This window comes from Hyla sarda, chromosome 6 (assembly GCF_029499605.1).
Source record: "Hyla sarda isolate aHylSar1 chromosome 6, aHylSar1.hap1, whole genome shotgun sequence".
NCBI classification, from domain to species: Eukaryota; Metazoa; Chordata; class Amphibia; order Anura; family Hylidae; genus Hyla; species Hyla sarda.
Window position 1 is genome coordinate 229,355,952 of NC_079194.1, and position 15,191 is coordinate 229,371,142.

General features: G+C 40.1%; 1 long non-coding RNA gene across 1 annotated transcript in view; it reads left to right on the forward strand.

The window, feature by feature from the left end:
* Positions 1-12,833, forward strand: part of LOC130276797 (uncharacterized) — a 129,245-nt gene extending 116,412 nt beyond the window's left edge. The window contains exon 4 of the long non-coding RNA XR_008845248.1: positions 12,019-12,833. This is a non-coding gene — a long non-coding RNA (uncharacterized LOC130276797). The remainder of the gene's footprint in view (positions 1-12,018) is intronic.
* The last annotated feature ends 2,358 nt before the right edge of the window (positions 12,834-15,191 follow it).

Below are 15,191 nucleotides of genomic sequence, written 5' to 3' on the forward strand. Positions count from 1 at the left end.
ATTTTTTACTGGACATATTATATTATCATACAGCAAATGTTTTGTTACAAACAAATAAAAGAAACTATAAATATCATAAAGATTCTAAGTTATACATGGCTATAGCTCAATATACTAATATACAAACATACACTTTGAAATGTAAATTGATGATAAGTACAATGGCAATGACCTTCTGAAGGACTAACAGCCTAAAAACCACAGTCGCATGTATTTTTCCTAATGGACACTGGAAAAAAGTAACTTATTTGCATATAATGGCCCATATTTATCAATCAGCCTGAAACCCTAATTGTACATTTTTTTTCCATAGCAAACAATCACAGCTCAACTTTGACTTTACAAGAGCTTGCTAAGATAGGAAAGCTGAGCTGTGATTGGTTGCTATGGGAGATTGTTTGCTATGGGGAAAAATGACAATTAGGGTTTTAAAGTGATTGATAAATCTGGGCAACTGTCTATGAATTTCTGTGCAGTTTGCAACTCTGACGGTATCCATCCCCCCCCCCCCCCCCCCGCCCAGAAAAAATAAACAAAAAAACATTTGAGTCCATGGGCAATGTAGGCTACTGTATGCCTATACTGTTGCATACAATGACACTTTCCCTGCAGGTGAAGATTATGAAATCTGTCAACTATCTGCATGTAGATTGCTAGAACAATAGAACCTATTTGCCTTCCCTCCTCAACAGAACTGCAAGGATGACAAGCTCATTCAGTTGTTCCATATCTCCTATATGGAAGATTGATTTTTACCTTATGTAACACCCACTGGTGGTGTAAGTTATTTATCATCTGTTGTATAGTAAACCAATTATATTGGATCATAAGGTGCAACATTATTGAGCCTTATGAGACACCATTTTTCTCAAAGGTGTTTGATGCGATGAAAGTGGGGGATGTGTGGAGTCAATTTCTTCGACACCAACACCATGAAGCCATTTATATTATTTTAATAATTGTATTCTTCACTATCCCATATCCCCCCTCCCCCTCACTGCCTCCATTCCTAACACTCATTTAGCCACGGCTCCCCTAGATTTTCCAGTCCTGTGTGCTCCACACCAATTGACTTTTGCCATAAACTTTTTAAGGACCCTTCCCCCACCTTCCTGTGTCTAAACAATTTGGTTCTATATTCAAATTTCTATTTTCTGATAGCTCTCTTTGATTCTGACATGGCTTGTTTCTAGACCACATCCTACTGTCTGCTGCATATACTGACTTACTGCTTAAATTCCATTTAGCAAGAATTCTGCCTGCCTAAGGCTGCATTCACATCTCGTTTTTACACTACGGGTGCGGGATCCAGCTGGGGGAGGGGCAAACCGGGCTCTCCCATACCCCAGCCGGACCAGCGCTGAACTGCATTCACTTTAATGAGCCGACCAGAGTCAAACGGTGACTCCAGTCGGCTCATTTTTGACCCATATCCAGTTTTGTGACCGGATCTAAAACCATGGGAAAACCGTGTTTAAAAAAATAGTTTTCTACCGGAGTACCCCTTTAACCACTTAAGGACCTGTGATGTACCCGTACGTCTTGAGTCCGCTCTTGTTCTATAACGCGGGGCCACATCATAGCGGGTCAGGCCTGGCCTCTAACAACGACACTAATCGTGGTGCCGCGCTCTATTAACCCTTTAGACACGGCGTTCAAAGTTGATTGCCGCATCTGAAGTGAAACTAATCTAATGCCGGTTAGCTCAGGGGGCTGTTTGAGGTCGCCGTGGTAAAATCGCGGCATCCCGAACAGCTGTAGGACACGAGGAGGGTCCCCTTACCTGCCTCCTGGTGTCCGATCGCCGAATGACTGCACAGTGCCTGAGATCCAGGCAAGCGGCAGAATCATCGATCAATAGTTTCCTATGAGAAACCATTGATCAATGTAAAAGATCAGCGTGTGCAGTGTTATAGCCCCCTATGGAAGCTATGACATTGCAAAAAAAAAAAAAATAAGTGAAAACAAAAAGTGAATAAAGATCATTTAACCCCTTCCCTAATACAAGTTTGAATCACCCACCTTTTCCCATTTAAAAAAAAAAAAATGTGTAAAGAAATATTAAATTAAACATATGTGGTATCACAAAAAAATTCCAAAGGCCAAAAATGCATATTTTTGGTCACTTTTTATGTCATGAAAAAATGAATAAAAAACTATCAATAAGTCCGATCAATACAAAAATAGTACCGTCAAAAACTTCAGATCACGGCGCAAAAAATTAGCCCTCATATCGTCCTTTACGCAGAAAAAAAAGTTATAGGGGTCAGAAAATGACAATTTAAAACGTATAAATTTTCCTGAATGAAGTTATGATTTTTTTCAGAAGTACAACAAACTCAAACCTGCATAAGTAGGGTATCATTTTAATCATATGAACCTAGAAAATAAAGAGCAGGTGTCATTTTTACCAAAAAATGTACTGTGTAGAAACGGAAGGCCCCAAAAGTTACAAAATGGCAATTCTTCAATAGCACTATGATTTTTTTTTTCATTTCGCTGTAGATTTTTGGGTAAAATGACTGATGTCATTACAAAGTAGAATTGGTGGCACAAAAAATAAGCCATCATATGGATTTTTAGGTGCAAAATTGAAAGAGTTATGATTTTTAAAGGTAAGGAGGAAAAAATGAAAGTGCAAAAATGGAAAAAACCCGGGTCCTTAACCCCTTAACGTCAATGGACATAAATGTATATCATGGTGCCGTGGTACGAATCACACCATGGTGTACATTTCTGCGTCGCCATGATTGCAAGCACCGGAGCGGTGCTCGCGTCATGCGCGGCAGGTCCCGACTCCTATCAGCAGCCAGGGACCCACCGGTAATGGCGGACATCCGCGATCGCACGGGTGTCCGCCATTAACCCCTCAGATGCCGTGATCAATACAGATCACGGCATCTGTGGCAGTGCGGTACTTTGAGTAGATGATCGGATCGCCCGCAGCGCTGCCGCGAGGATCCGATCATCCATCATGGCAGCCGGAGGTCCCCTCACCTGGCTCCTTCTGTCTCCCGGAGTCTTCTGCTCTGGTCTGAGAGTAAAACATCAGTTTTTCCCATTTTACCCCCCAAAAAGCATTAAAAAAATTAATACACATATTTGGTATCGCTGCTTGCTTAAAGTCTGAAATATTAAAATATATTGTTAATTATCCCGTACGGTGAACGGCGTAAACGTAAAAATATTTTTTTAAAAGTTCAAAATTGCTGCAACATTTTTGTCACATTTTATTCCAAAAAAATTTATAAAAAATGTATAAAAAAGTAAAACCTAAGCAAAAGTGGTACTGATAAAAACTACAGATCATGGCGCAAAAAATTAGCCCTCATACCATGCCATAAACTGAAAAATTAGAAAATTATAGGTGGTCAAAATAGGGCAATATTCAAACATACTAATTTTGTTAAAATGGTTTGAAATTTTTTTAAGCGGTACAATTATAGAAAAGCATATAACATGGTTATCATTGTAATTGTATTGACTAGTGTTGAGCGGCATAGGCCATATTCGAATTCGCGAATATTCGCGAATATATGGACGAATATTCGTCATATATTCGCGAATATTCGCATATTCGTTATATCCTCGTATTATTTTCGCATATGCACAAATTCGCGTATGCGAAAATTAACATATGTGAATATTAGCATATACAAAATTAACATACGCGAAAATTCGTGTATGCAAATTTTCGCACGCCAGACTCACACAGTAGTATTACAGCCTTCTTTACACCTCACAAGCTGGAAGCAGAGAGGGGTGATCACTGTGATGTGTACTGTGAAAAAAAAAAACAAAAAAAAAAAAAAAAGAATATTCGTAATTACGAATAGTGTTGCTCGCGAATATTCGCAATTCAAATATCATTCGCGAATATCGCATATTCGCGAATTTCGCGAATTTCGCGAATATAGCGCTATATATTCGTAATTACGAATATTGTTTTTTTTTTTTTTTTTTTCTTCACAGTACACATCACGAATATTCGCGAATATATGACGAATATTCGTCCATATATTCGCGAATATTCACGAATTCGAATATGGCCTATGCCGCTCAACAGTAATTACGAATATATAGCGCTATATTCGCGAAATTCGCGAATTCGCGAATATGCGATATTCGCGAATAATATTCGAATTGCGAATATTCGTGAGCAACACTAGTATTGACCCACAGAATAAAGAAAGCATGCCGTTTTTACCAGAAAGTGTACAGTGTGAAAACAAAACCTTCAAAAATTAGCTAAATTACGGTTTTCTTTTCAATTTCCCCACATAAATAATATTTGTTTGTTTGCACCGTACATTTTATGGTAAAATGAGTGGTGTAATTCCAAAGTACAATTGGTGACGCAAAAAACAAGCCCAAATATGGGTCTGTGGATGGAAATATAAAATAGTTTTAACTTTTAGAAGGCGAGGAGGAAAAAAACGAAAATGCTAAAATAAAATGGGCCTGGTCCTTAAGGGGTTAAAGGGGTACTCCTGTGGAAAACTTTTTTTTTTTTAAATCAACTAGTGCCAGAAAGTTAAACAGGTTTGTAAATTACAGAACAAAAGAACGTGTGTGCAGCTCACAACCAGGTGTTCGAGGTCAATGTCGCCAAAAGATAGATCCCCATCAATCAAAATTTATAATATGGAAAAATACTTGAACCACACCTCAAGAACATCACCCTACTGGGAACACAATGGAAATTGATTGGAAACAGCCGATTTAGAACAAATATAGAAATGTATTAAAATACAATGAAATATTTTAAAGAAAAAACATTAATGTATAAAATAAGTACTGTTGCGAGCAATATTAGATATTACAATAATCTGCCATTGGGCCCTAATGGCAGGATTGGTATATAATATAGAGCAATTGCCTATTTTTAAAGTGCTAGCAATATAATGTTGATGAATGACGATAATCCGGAAAAAATTGCTAATCCGGCAAATTGAATGTAAAATGAAAAATCAGGTAAAAATTCAGTCTCTAGGTTAGTCTAGATTATGCTGCCCATAGACTATAGAAGAATGGATATGCGTTTTATCACCATGGCAGCTGGTCCCGTACTGCGACTGGCCAAAGATGGTATGTTCTGGACGTGCTGCGATGTAGTCAACGGTGTGCGGGCAATATGATCCTCCCGAGCCTGTTGTGACTGGAGTTCCGGCAAGAGACTCCTAGGTGGATGGTCCACAATGGCAGTTTACACCAGTTCTGGTGTCGGACCCTTCTCCTTGACATTAAAACAGGACACTCGTGGAGCTGGCAGTGATCTTGCTGTATGCCCAGTCGGTAAGGATTTAAAGTTCTTGCAGTAGGTGCAATGGACAGCTTATTTCAATTGTTGAATATCGGCTTGAATTCGGGCAATGCATTTGTATATTGCTCCGTTCAGACTGTAAGCCTAGACGCGTTTCAGGGTGCAAAAACCCGACCCCTTCCTCAGTAGGCGAATTGGATATATATATATTTGTGGTCGGATTCTTATATGTACCGTAAGTAGGGTACCACTTGCATGAATAATTAGGCCTGGGGTGTGCCTGGGTGGCCGTGAAGGGTATCCTAGAGAAGGGGGATACCCTGAGAGTGACTGTAGAAAAAAAAGGGGAAGGGAGGGTGGGGACATCTTGCATGCTGGCGACAGCACCTGTGTGGATCAGGTGGGTATATAAAGACCAGACTCCTCCCACAAATTAGGTTAACTTTCAGCTAACCTCCACTTGTGGTCGGATTCTTATATGTACCGTAAGTAGGGTACCACTTGCATGAATAATTAGGCCTGGGGTGTGCCTGGGTGGCCGTGAAGGGTATCCTAGAGAAGGGGGCAAAAATACCTCAGTTAGGTAATACATGAATTAATGGTTAAGCATAACCTACGTCATATGAACCCAAGATAACAGACAAAATGCTATAGTTAACAGCCGGAGGTTGGAACGTGTCAATGGAACAGAGCGATAACAGTGCCCTTAACTTACTTAACATCTAAGTGATAACTGACAAAGAAGCCCCTACCCAGAAGCTGGCGCAGCTGTTATGAAGCCGAAGCCAAGATACATTTCTAGATATGCCACTTGGCACTACTAGACCCATAGCACCTACCAGGATGGTACTACCAGGGTGCGCATGGATAGAGGTAACCCAAGTGTCAAATATAGAAAATGTTGAAGTGATAGACAGAAGGTAGTCGGTTAGAAAAGTGGCCAAAACACAAACGTCAGTAGGTATTTAGATAGGTAGTGCCGGAAGAGGAAGATTTGAAAAGTGTCCCAAGCTACACATATAAGTAATCCTATTGAACCATGCCATACACAAAGTGACAACTACAGACCCACATAGAAAAAACATAAAAGTATATAACATACTTAACCTGAGGTTTCGTGTACCAGTAAGGTAGTCTCCACATACTTGCAGGTGTAAAGAAGATTATTACTGCTACTCCCTGAGGCTTATTGCAAAAGAAAATATACATGGCCAGCAGGTTACAAAGACCGATAAGGGCAAATTTCCCAACAGATACACAAGACATGAACAAGCTGAACCCACATCAAAGAACTTAACACTAAGACGTGTACAACTAAGACCACAATCAGACACATAGTAACAAACATAAGAGCAAGATAGAGATGGCAACAACAGGAGGCTCGTGGACTGAAACTGCCTCAGACAGAATCGTATGAAACGCAGATACGGAAACAACATGAGGCTCGTGGACTGACAGTGCAATCTGCCTCGGACAAAATCGCATGAAACATAGAAACGGAAACAACATGAGGCTCGTTGATTGTCAAGCAATCTGCCTCTAACAGGGGTGTAAGTAACGTACAAAAACAAATGACAAGAGGCTCGTGGATTGATGATACAATCTGCCCCAAACAAGAACGTTTGTAATGTACAAAGGAATGACAACAATACGAAGGCTCGAGGATTGTCAGGCAGTCTCTCTCTCCCAGGGACATGTGACGTACGAAATGCATGCAAAGAGACAGCTTAACACTTACCTGGAATGGCAAGGTCGAACTGACTGTAACAAGGCGTATGTAATGACCAAAAAGGAAACTATAAAGATGAAGCTTTACAGATTGACGACAGCAATCAGCCTCCAACCACACCAAATGCATAGCATTAAGCGGTAAAACAACCTAGAGTAGGGAACCGTTAATGTTGAAACATGGTATATCACTTGAAGTAACATAAGCACCGTATAACATAAGCTATCTGCCTCTAACAGGGCATATGTAACATACAAAACAAAAGAGGCTCGTGGATTGATGATACAATCTGCCCCCAATGAGAACATTTCTAATGTACAAAGGAATGACAACGATATGAGGCTCGAGGATTGTCGGGCAGTCTCTCTCTCACGGGAGCGTGTGACGTATGAAAGGCATGTAAAGTGAAGACTTAAAGCTTACCTGGAATGGCGAGGTCAAACTGGCTGTAACAAGGTGTATGTAATGACCAAAAAGGAAACTATAAAAATGAAGCTTTACGGATTCACAATAGCATTTAGCCTCCAACCACATCGAACACATAGCGCTAAGACTTAAAGCAACCTAACGTACATAAAGTAAGATGAAACAAAAGAGCTGAAACAACAGAAGGGGACAATAAACTAGGAGTCGTACACTGTAAGGAACTGTATGTGTGTATGTATTACCCTGTAGGGAACCATATATATGTACCACTATAGGGAACCGTTAACGTTGACGCATGGTATATCCCTTGAAGTAACGTGAGCACCGTATAACATGAGCTATCTGCCTCTAACAGGGGCGTGTGTAACGTACGGACAAAGGACAACAAGAGGCTTGTGGATTGACGATGCAATCTGCCCCAAATGAGAACATTTATAATATACAAAGGAATGACAACGATATGAGGCTTCTCTCTCACGGGAGCGTGTGACGTACAAAAGGCATGTAAAGTGACGACTTAAAGCTTACCTGGAACGGTGAGGTCAACCTGGCTATAACAAGGCGTGTATAATGACCAGAAACTAAGCTATAAAGATGATGCTTTACGGATTGACGATAGCAATCAGCCTTCAACCACACTGAACGTATGGCACTAAGAGGTAAAACAACCAAGCGTATATAACGTGACAGCTGAAACAAAAGAATGGGAGAATAACTATGAAACGTATACTGTAAGGAACTGTATGCGTATTACCCTGTAGGGAAATGTATGCATGTCACCCTGCAGGTAATCGTATGTATGTGACACTGCAGGTAACCGTATGTATGTGACACTGAAGGTAACCGTATGTATGTGACTCTGAAGAGAACCGTATGTATGTGACACTGAAGAGAACCGTATGTATGTGACACTGAAGAGAACCGTATGTATGTGACACTGAAGAGAACCGTATGTATGTGACACTGAAGAGAACCGTATGTATGTGACACTGAAGAGAACCGTATGTATGTGACACTGAAGAGAACCGTATGTATGTGACACTGAAGAGAACCGTTAACGTTGAAGAATGATATATCACTTGGAGTAATGTAAGCACCGTATAACATCTCCGAAAACAAAAACAAAAAAGCCCTGTATATAAGCTTACAGTAGTGTAAACCCTGATCAACATTAATGTTCAACAGAACAACTAAATTAACCACTAATACACAGTATATATAAGCCACAGTAAAACGCAATTACCAGCAATAGAACATAGGCCCATATGTCAGCTAAAATAATATAAAATGCCCAGTATATCTGCTACAGTGACATGAGCCCCAAGTAACATTAATGTACCGTATATACGTTAATTAACACTAACGCAAAGCATATAGACACTTATGTAATGCAAATTATCAGCTATAGTAATATAAGCACCGTATGACCACAATAGGGACATTAATGCACAACATGACAGCTATGGAAATGTAACACAGCATCGGCTATATTAACACAAAGCCCAGTAAATCAACCATACCAAACGAGCACAGTACATACGCTATGGTATCAACGTCTGGTACTGCAAACCAATATAACGTGAAGCATGGTATCAGCTCAGGTAACACATGCCACCGGAACTATTGTAGAATAAATGTCACAGTCATGTATGTACAATGTGACCTCTCCAGAAAGGTATACATAATTTTATGCGTAATGTGCCTACTATAGGAATATTTGCGTAGTGTGAATGTTATGGGGTAGAATGAATCATGTTCAATGAGAAACATAAGAGTAGCATGACAGCGCTGAACATGAAAAACGTAACCACAAGCCATGAAAACAATACTGTAAGAAACATATGCAGGTCACATTGAAGGAAGATGTACATGTTACACCGCTAGGGAAACATAAGCACATACACCGAGTAGGAACCTGAGTAATACACTATTGAACGCAGGCGTGGTATACTGTGTGGGATATCAGCAAGGAACACTATGTGGAAGGTAGGCGTGGTATACTGTGTGGGAACGTATGTCAGTACGCGGTTTTGCTTGTTACCTGCTGTTGCAACCGAGTGGAAACGCAATCATGGTGGTGTAGTTGTGTAGAATGTAGCCGTGACACAGGAAGCCAAGTGATGTCAGTACCTGGCTGAAATGAATACGTGTTATCTTGTGTGAACCGTATGCGTGATAAATGCAGGAAAACATGGCGTGTATGGTAACGAAACACAGAACGCTGTAAGGAAAGTGTGGAGAACCATGTGGTAATGTCAGCAAGGACATCCTATCACACCTGACCTCCAACATGAGTAAATATAAAAGCAATGCCATGATAACAGCCTAACATACTACACCTGAGAACCATGAGAGTCAGAGTGTTGTGACAGCTTGAAAAACCTGACCTGCATACATTAATGAAAGCCTAACGTGACATAACTAAAAACCAAGACAAATGTGACAAAAAAGCTATGAAACATCTGCTGACGTAGCAGGTGGGCGCACAGTATATTCTATGGTGACATAACCCATACATGACTACGTGTGTGTAATTATAACTATAGAAGTTATAAGAATGGTAACATAAAACAGTATAATAGAGACATATGATGTATCTACGATAAGTGACATAACCACGGTGACATATAACAGTATACTGATGGCAACTTACATGGTATATACTAAGGGATGTATACGTGGTGTACATGTAACTGACAAACAGTAAATTAATGCACTGGTGATGTATAACAGTACAATGTATAATGACAATTAATACATGGCCTATAATCGATGACATGTCTGAGATAGAGATTGGTCGTGGGCTGCAGCGTAAAAGAGCGTACAGATGGGGAGACGTAGCAGGAGAGACTCCAGCGAGGGGACAGAATGGAGAGCGGTTGTGAGCATGAAACTGGTTTACACCAGGTCACATATGAAGGAAAAGTAATCTTTCGTAAATGTAAGAACAGTCAAAACAACACCAAAATATGGAGGGCCCCCCAACACCTGGAGATTCAGCAGCCTGTGCTGCTCTGTAGGCCAAACACATCCTCCTGCTACAGTCAATTATATGTATAAGCCACAGCTGTGATCTCCTATGAGTGATCTTTGCACACTAAGAGACTGAGGCAGGAAAGAGTTAACCTCAAGCTGAAATATGCAAATTACCTCACGGCCAGCAGGCCAGGGCTGGAGCCTGCACAGCTACATATGCTTACTGCATGTTTACTGCATATTGTAGGAGCGAGATGTAGCTACTTCACAGCCTGTAGTGTGAAAGGTACCTTAACACATTACCGTATTCCTTGCATCATAGTTAGGCTAGCAAACAGTGCCTCTCTGCGACATATGCAATCAAACCTCCCGCCAAAACCACAGCATCCGGTGCAAAGACATCTTGCATGCTGGCGACAGCACCTGTGTGGATCAGGTGGGTATATAAAGACCAGACTCCTCCCACAAATTAGGTTAACTTTCAGCTAACCTCCACATATATATATATATATATATATATATCTCAACTGACTCCAGAAAGTTAAACAGATTTGTAAATTACTTGTATAAAAAAATCTTAATCCTTTCAGTATTGATGAGCTGCTGAAGTTGAGTTGCTCTATGATGACGCCTCTCTCAGGAACTGTCCAGAGTAGAAGCATATCACCATAGCAAACCTATTCTCGAGAAGCAGAGATGTCAGCGGAGAGCACTGTTGCCAGACAGGAAAGTTGAACTCAACTTCAGCAGCTGATAATTATTGGAAGGATTAAGATTTTTTAATAGAAGTAATTTACACATCTGTTTAACTTTCTGGAACCAGTTGATATAAAAAAAAAGTTTTATCCTGGAATACTCCTTTTAGATTTTTTAATAGAAGTAATTTACAAATCTGTTTAACTTTCTGGCACCAGTTGATTTAAAAGAAAATGTTTTCCAGCGGAGTACCCCATTAAAGAAGAAGTTACAGGTCTATGAGAGCCAGAAATCTTGCTTTTTTGTAGGTGACCAAATACTTATTTTACCGAGGAACTTACCAATTAATTCATTCGAAATCCTACAATGTTATTTCCTGTATTCTTTCCCCCCCCCCATTCAGTCTCTCATAGTTGAGGTGTACCTATGATGAAAATTACAGGCCTCTCTCATCTTTTAAAGTGGGAGAACTTGCACAGTTGGTGGCTGACTAAATATTTCTTTTCCCCACTGTAAATTAAAAAAGTTTAAGTATTTTTTTTTATCAATATATATATATATATATATATATATATATATATATATATATATATATATAATTTTTTTATAATAATAATATATATTTATTACAATTTATTATTACATTTTATATAATATATATATATATATATATATATATATATATATATATATATATATATACACATACATATATATATTTCTAACATTAAAGCAGTTTAGCAGCCCTGATCTTGGTTCAGTGAACCTATTGGATTATTGACAGGGAAAGTTACTCTGCCAACCTCACAGCTTGTAGATGTTTCTAGATATATAAGAACTCTAGGATGAGTTCAGAATGAGGAGCAGTGTTAATCAATGGAGGGCAGTGGGGATATCATTTAACAGTCTGACTTTCTTCACTGCACAGGACCACACGCTGGGGAGACGAATGGAAGAAGACGATTAAACTGGAATATGAAATATGTTTCAGGGCCAGCATTGGATGTGTCCTCCTCCCGTGTATGTCGAAGTGAAGAACATAGTCAATGTGGCTAATTAATGCTTTCTTTTATCTATCCATTGGTGTTTCTAAGAATTACCCGGCTTCAGGGAATAGGGGAAGAAGTACTTGGAATGTACTACCTGGTATCATCTGCGATAGAAAAATCATTTGTATTGTTCTTATTCCGAGTAGAAAGTTTAGCTCTGTGCATAATGAGTAATCTCCGCACTTCTTTGTTAATTAATTTTGCAGTAAATCTTACTGGAGGACACTATTATATTCTCCTAAGACGTCAATGTGTGAACACATAAGTGGATAACATGTTTCCCTGTGCAATCCCCTGGGATTTGTTACTCGGTGGATGGGGCTTTTTAGAGCAGATAAATATAAAATCAATCTGGATGACGCTTGGTGGAATTGAATTAAAATTGCATTCATGATCTATAAACATATGTATCTGCTGTTGTTGCATGTGGCATTTCCATATATACACTGCCATCATTTATGACTATTTTTAAGATCTTTTCTGCAGGTCAGTGAAGTTACATAAGCAGGGTTGGTGCCTGGATTTTTGCCACATTAGGCAAAAGTAAATTTTGCCTCGTCCATAACTCCGCCCATTGCCCTCTACCCCCCTTTGACCCCCCCCCCCTTTAATCCAGGTGTGAAGCAGCTGTTGCCTGTACACACTGCACACAGCACTGAAGCGTCACAGCCCCTGGTGAGCAGAGGATAGTCTGTGTTTTATCACCGTCTGCACTTTCATGAATAAATAATCAGAATGACATATGGTGAGCTGCCGCTTTTTGTTCTACACTTGGACATTATAAAAAAAGACCACTAAGGATCCCCATATCATCCAGAACTTAGTCCTGTTTGGCTGCAGCATCATCTTTGTCCCAGCTGAAGCATACGCTTGTACAGAGTCCAGGAAGTAAGGGCACTCCTCTGTGCTAACTCTTGTCCTAGCTATCAGACTACTGTCTGAAAACAGAGAAGAGGAGGTTACAGAGCAGCCTGTAGTGATTGGATGAAGAGACCCATCACAGCAGACTGAGAAAGAAAGTGAATGCATGGTAAGAGAGGGCAGGCTCATTTCTTGCCTCGGACACACCCCTTCCTGAGCAGTGGATTTCAGAATGAGTGAGCAGCAGAATAGATGTATTTTAGCCAAATACAGAAGCTAGACATTCACACCAAAAAGTGAAAAATCTGAAAAACAAAGGGATGTACTAAAGTATACAAAACTTTATTGAGAGTATATATATAAGACATGATAAAAACAGTATGAAAGCACTATGCACAGGACTAAATAAATGCAGAAGGTGTAGGCTAAGACATTGAAATATTAAATGAGATGGATACAAGTGTATACATGCAATGACATGGAATAGTAAGATGGGGGTACATAAAGCACCTAACCAGAATAAGGCAAAGCATGAAATACACAAAACAGAGAGGAGAACATGATGAACAAGTGTAGAGCCATCTGCCACCCACACTTACCCCAACGTACGTTTCGCGCTACTGTGCTTCGTCAGGGAGCGTGGCTATAACTGACTCTAGGTGCTCATTATATAGTGTGAAAAGACCAATCCTAACTAGTTTTGAAATGACTGACAGATCACTAAACAAATGGCCTGCTGAATACACAAGTGGCAACTGGTGTGCCGAGTCCTACCTCACAACTCAGCGCCGCTGCCTGGTTAATGAACACCAGTCTATTCGCATTGCGGAAGTGCACATGGGCACGTGACCGGACTCTGGCCATGTGACCATGCGTACCGTGCAATGACGTGGGAATGCAATATCATGAAGAAATGCAAGCCGCTGCATGTATTGATGGACGCCGTCTAATTCGCGCCACATCGCAGAAGTGCTCATTGGCACGTGACCAGAGCTCCAGCCACATGACCGGGCGCACAACGCGATGACGTAGAGACACGATCTCTAGGAGGATTGACGCGTTGCCGTGGAATCGGCAACGTCACACAAAGGGGAAGGGATGTGTGATGAACACAAGCGCGGAAGCGCATGATAGATTTATGTGGGAATGACGACCCGTGAGTTCAAACACAGAATAAGGGAACATGTTCTTGGCATTCAGGCAGCAGCGAATCAAGATGATTTCTCCAGCCTAACAGTTATCCCTCAACACTTCAAGATAGCATGGACATGATGCCTCTGGATTGAGATTCAGGGGGATAGACAGGATCTACATCAGCCCATGAGGAGGTGAGTGGAAAAAAACTACTTGCACAACGTGAGGTGAAGTGGATAGTCAGACTTAAAACCATGCAACCTAATGGTCTAAATGACTACATCAGTTATGCCCCCTTCATATAATACTTACCAATCCACCTCCCTTACAATGTATAATTCATCTGGTCTGCTCCTTTGTGTCTATTTCTGATTTTCATCTGTTTTATTCTGTTTGATTTTAGCTGTATAATTTTTATTTTTAAGCTGTCAAGTATGGGAACCAATCCGAGATTACTTATTGTTCAGTCAACTCATCTAATGCGGCCTTCATCCTAAATATCTCACTAACCTCTCTTTACCAATTAGAGTATGTACTCACTCTATATGCCCCATTATACTGCATGTTATCATATTTTATATAATTGATATGAATACGGTTTACAATTTTTAAAAAACAATAAACATTTAAAAAAAAAATTCCATTTAAATTATATATCCCGCACTAGTACAGTGTGATCTATGAGGTTTACACACATTTCTTTTTTTTTTTAAACATATTTTTATTACATTTTCAGGTTTTCCAGCAACACTCGGACAATGTCCGAGACAAATAAACAATAATGCTAGAGCTCAAGTTGTATGTTTCTTAACAAGTATCTTAACAACCCCAACCCTCCCCCCAGAACAACAGAATTTCCCCCAGCATTAGGAAAATGTACATAAGATGATGTGCAAAGTACGTAGGCACCAACTAATCCCCCCAGTAGGAAGCATGATCCGACCAGGCATTTCACCTCCGTTTCAATGCAGCAAATGGTGGCCCCACCCTGTCTCATTCCTGACGTCAGTGGACTTTGAGCCTCCCCAAAGTACCTGCTATTTCCCTGTTGAGGTAC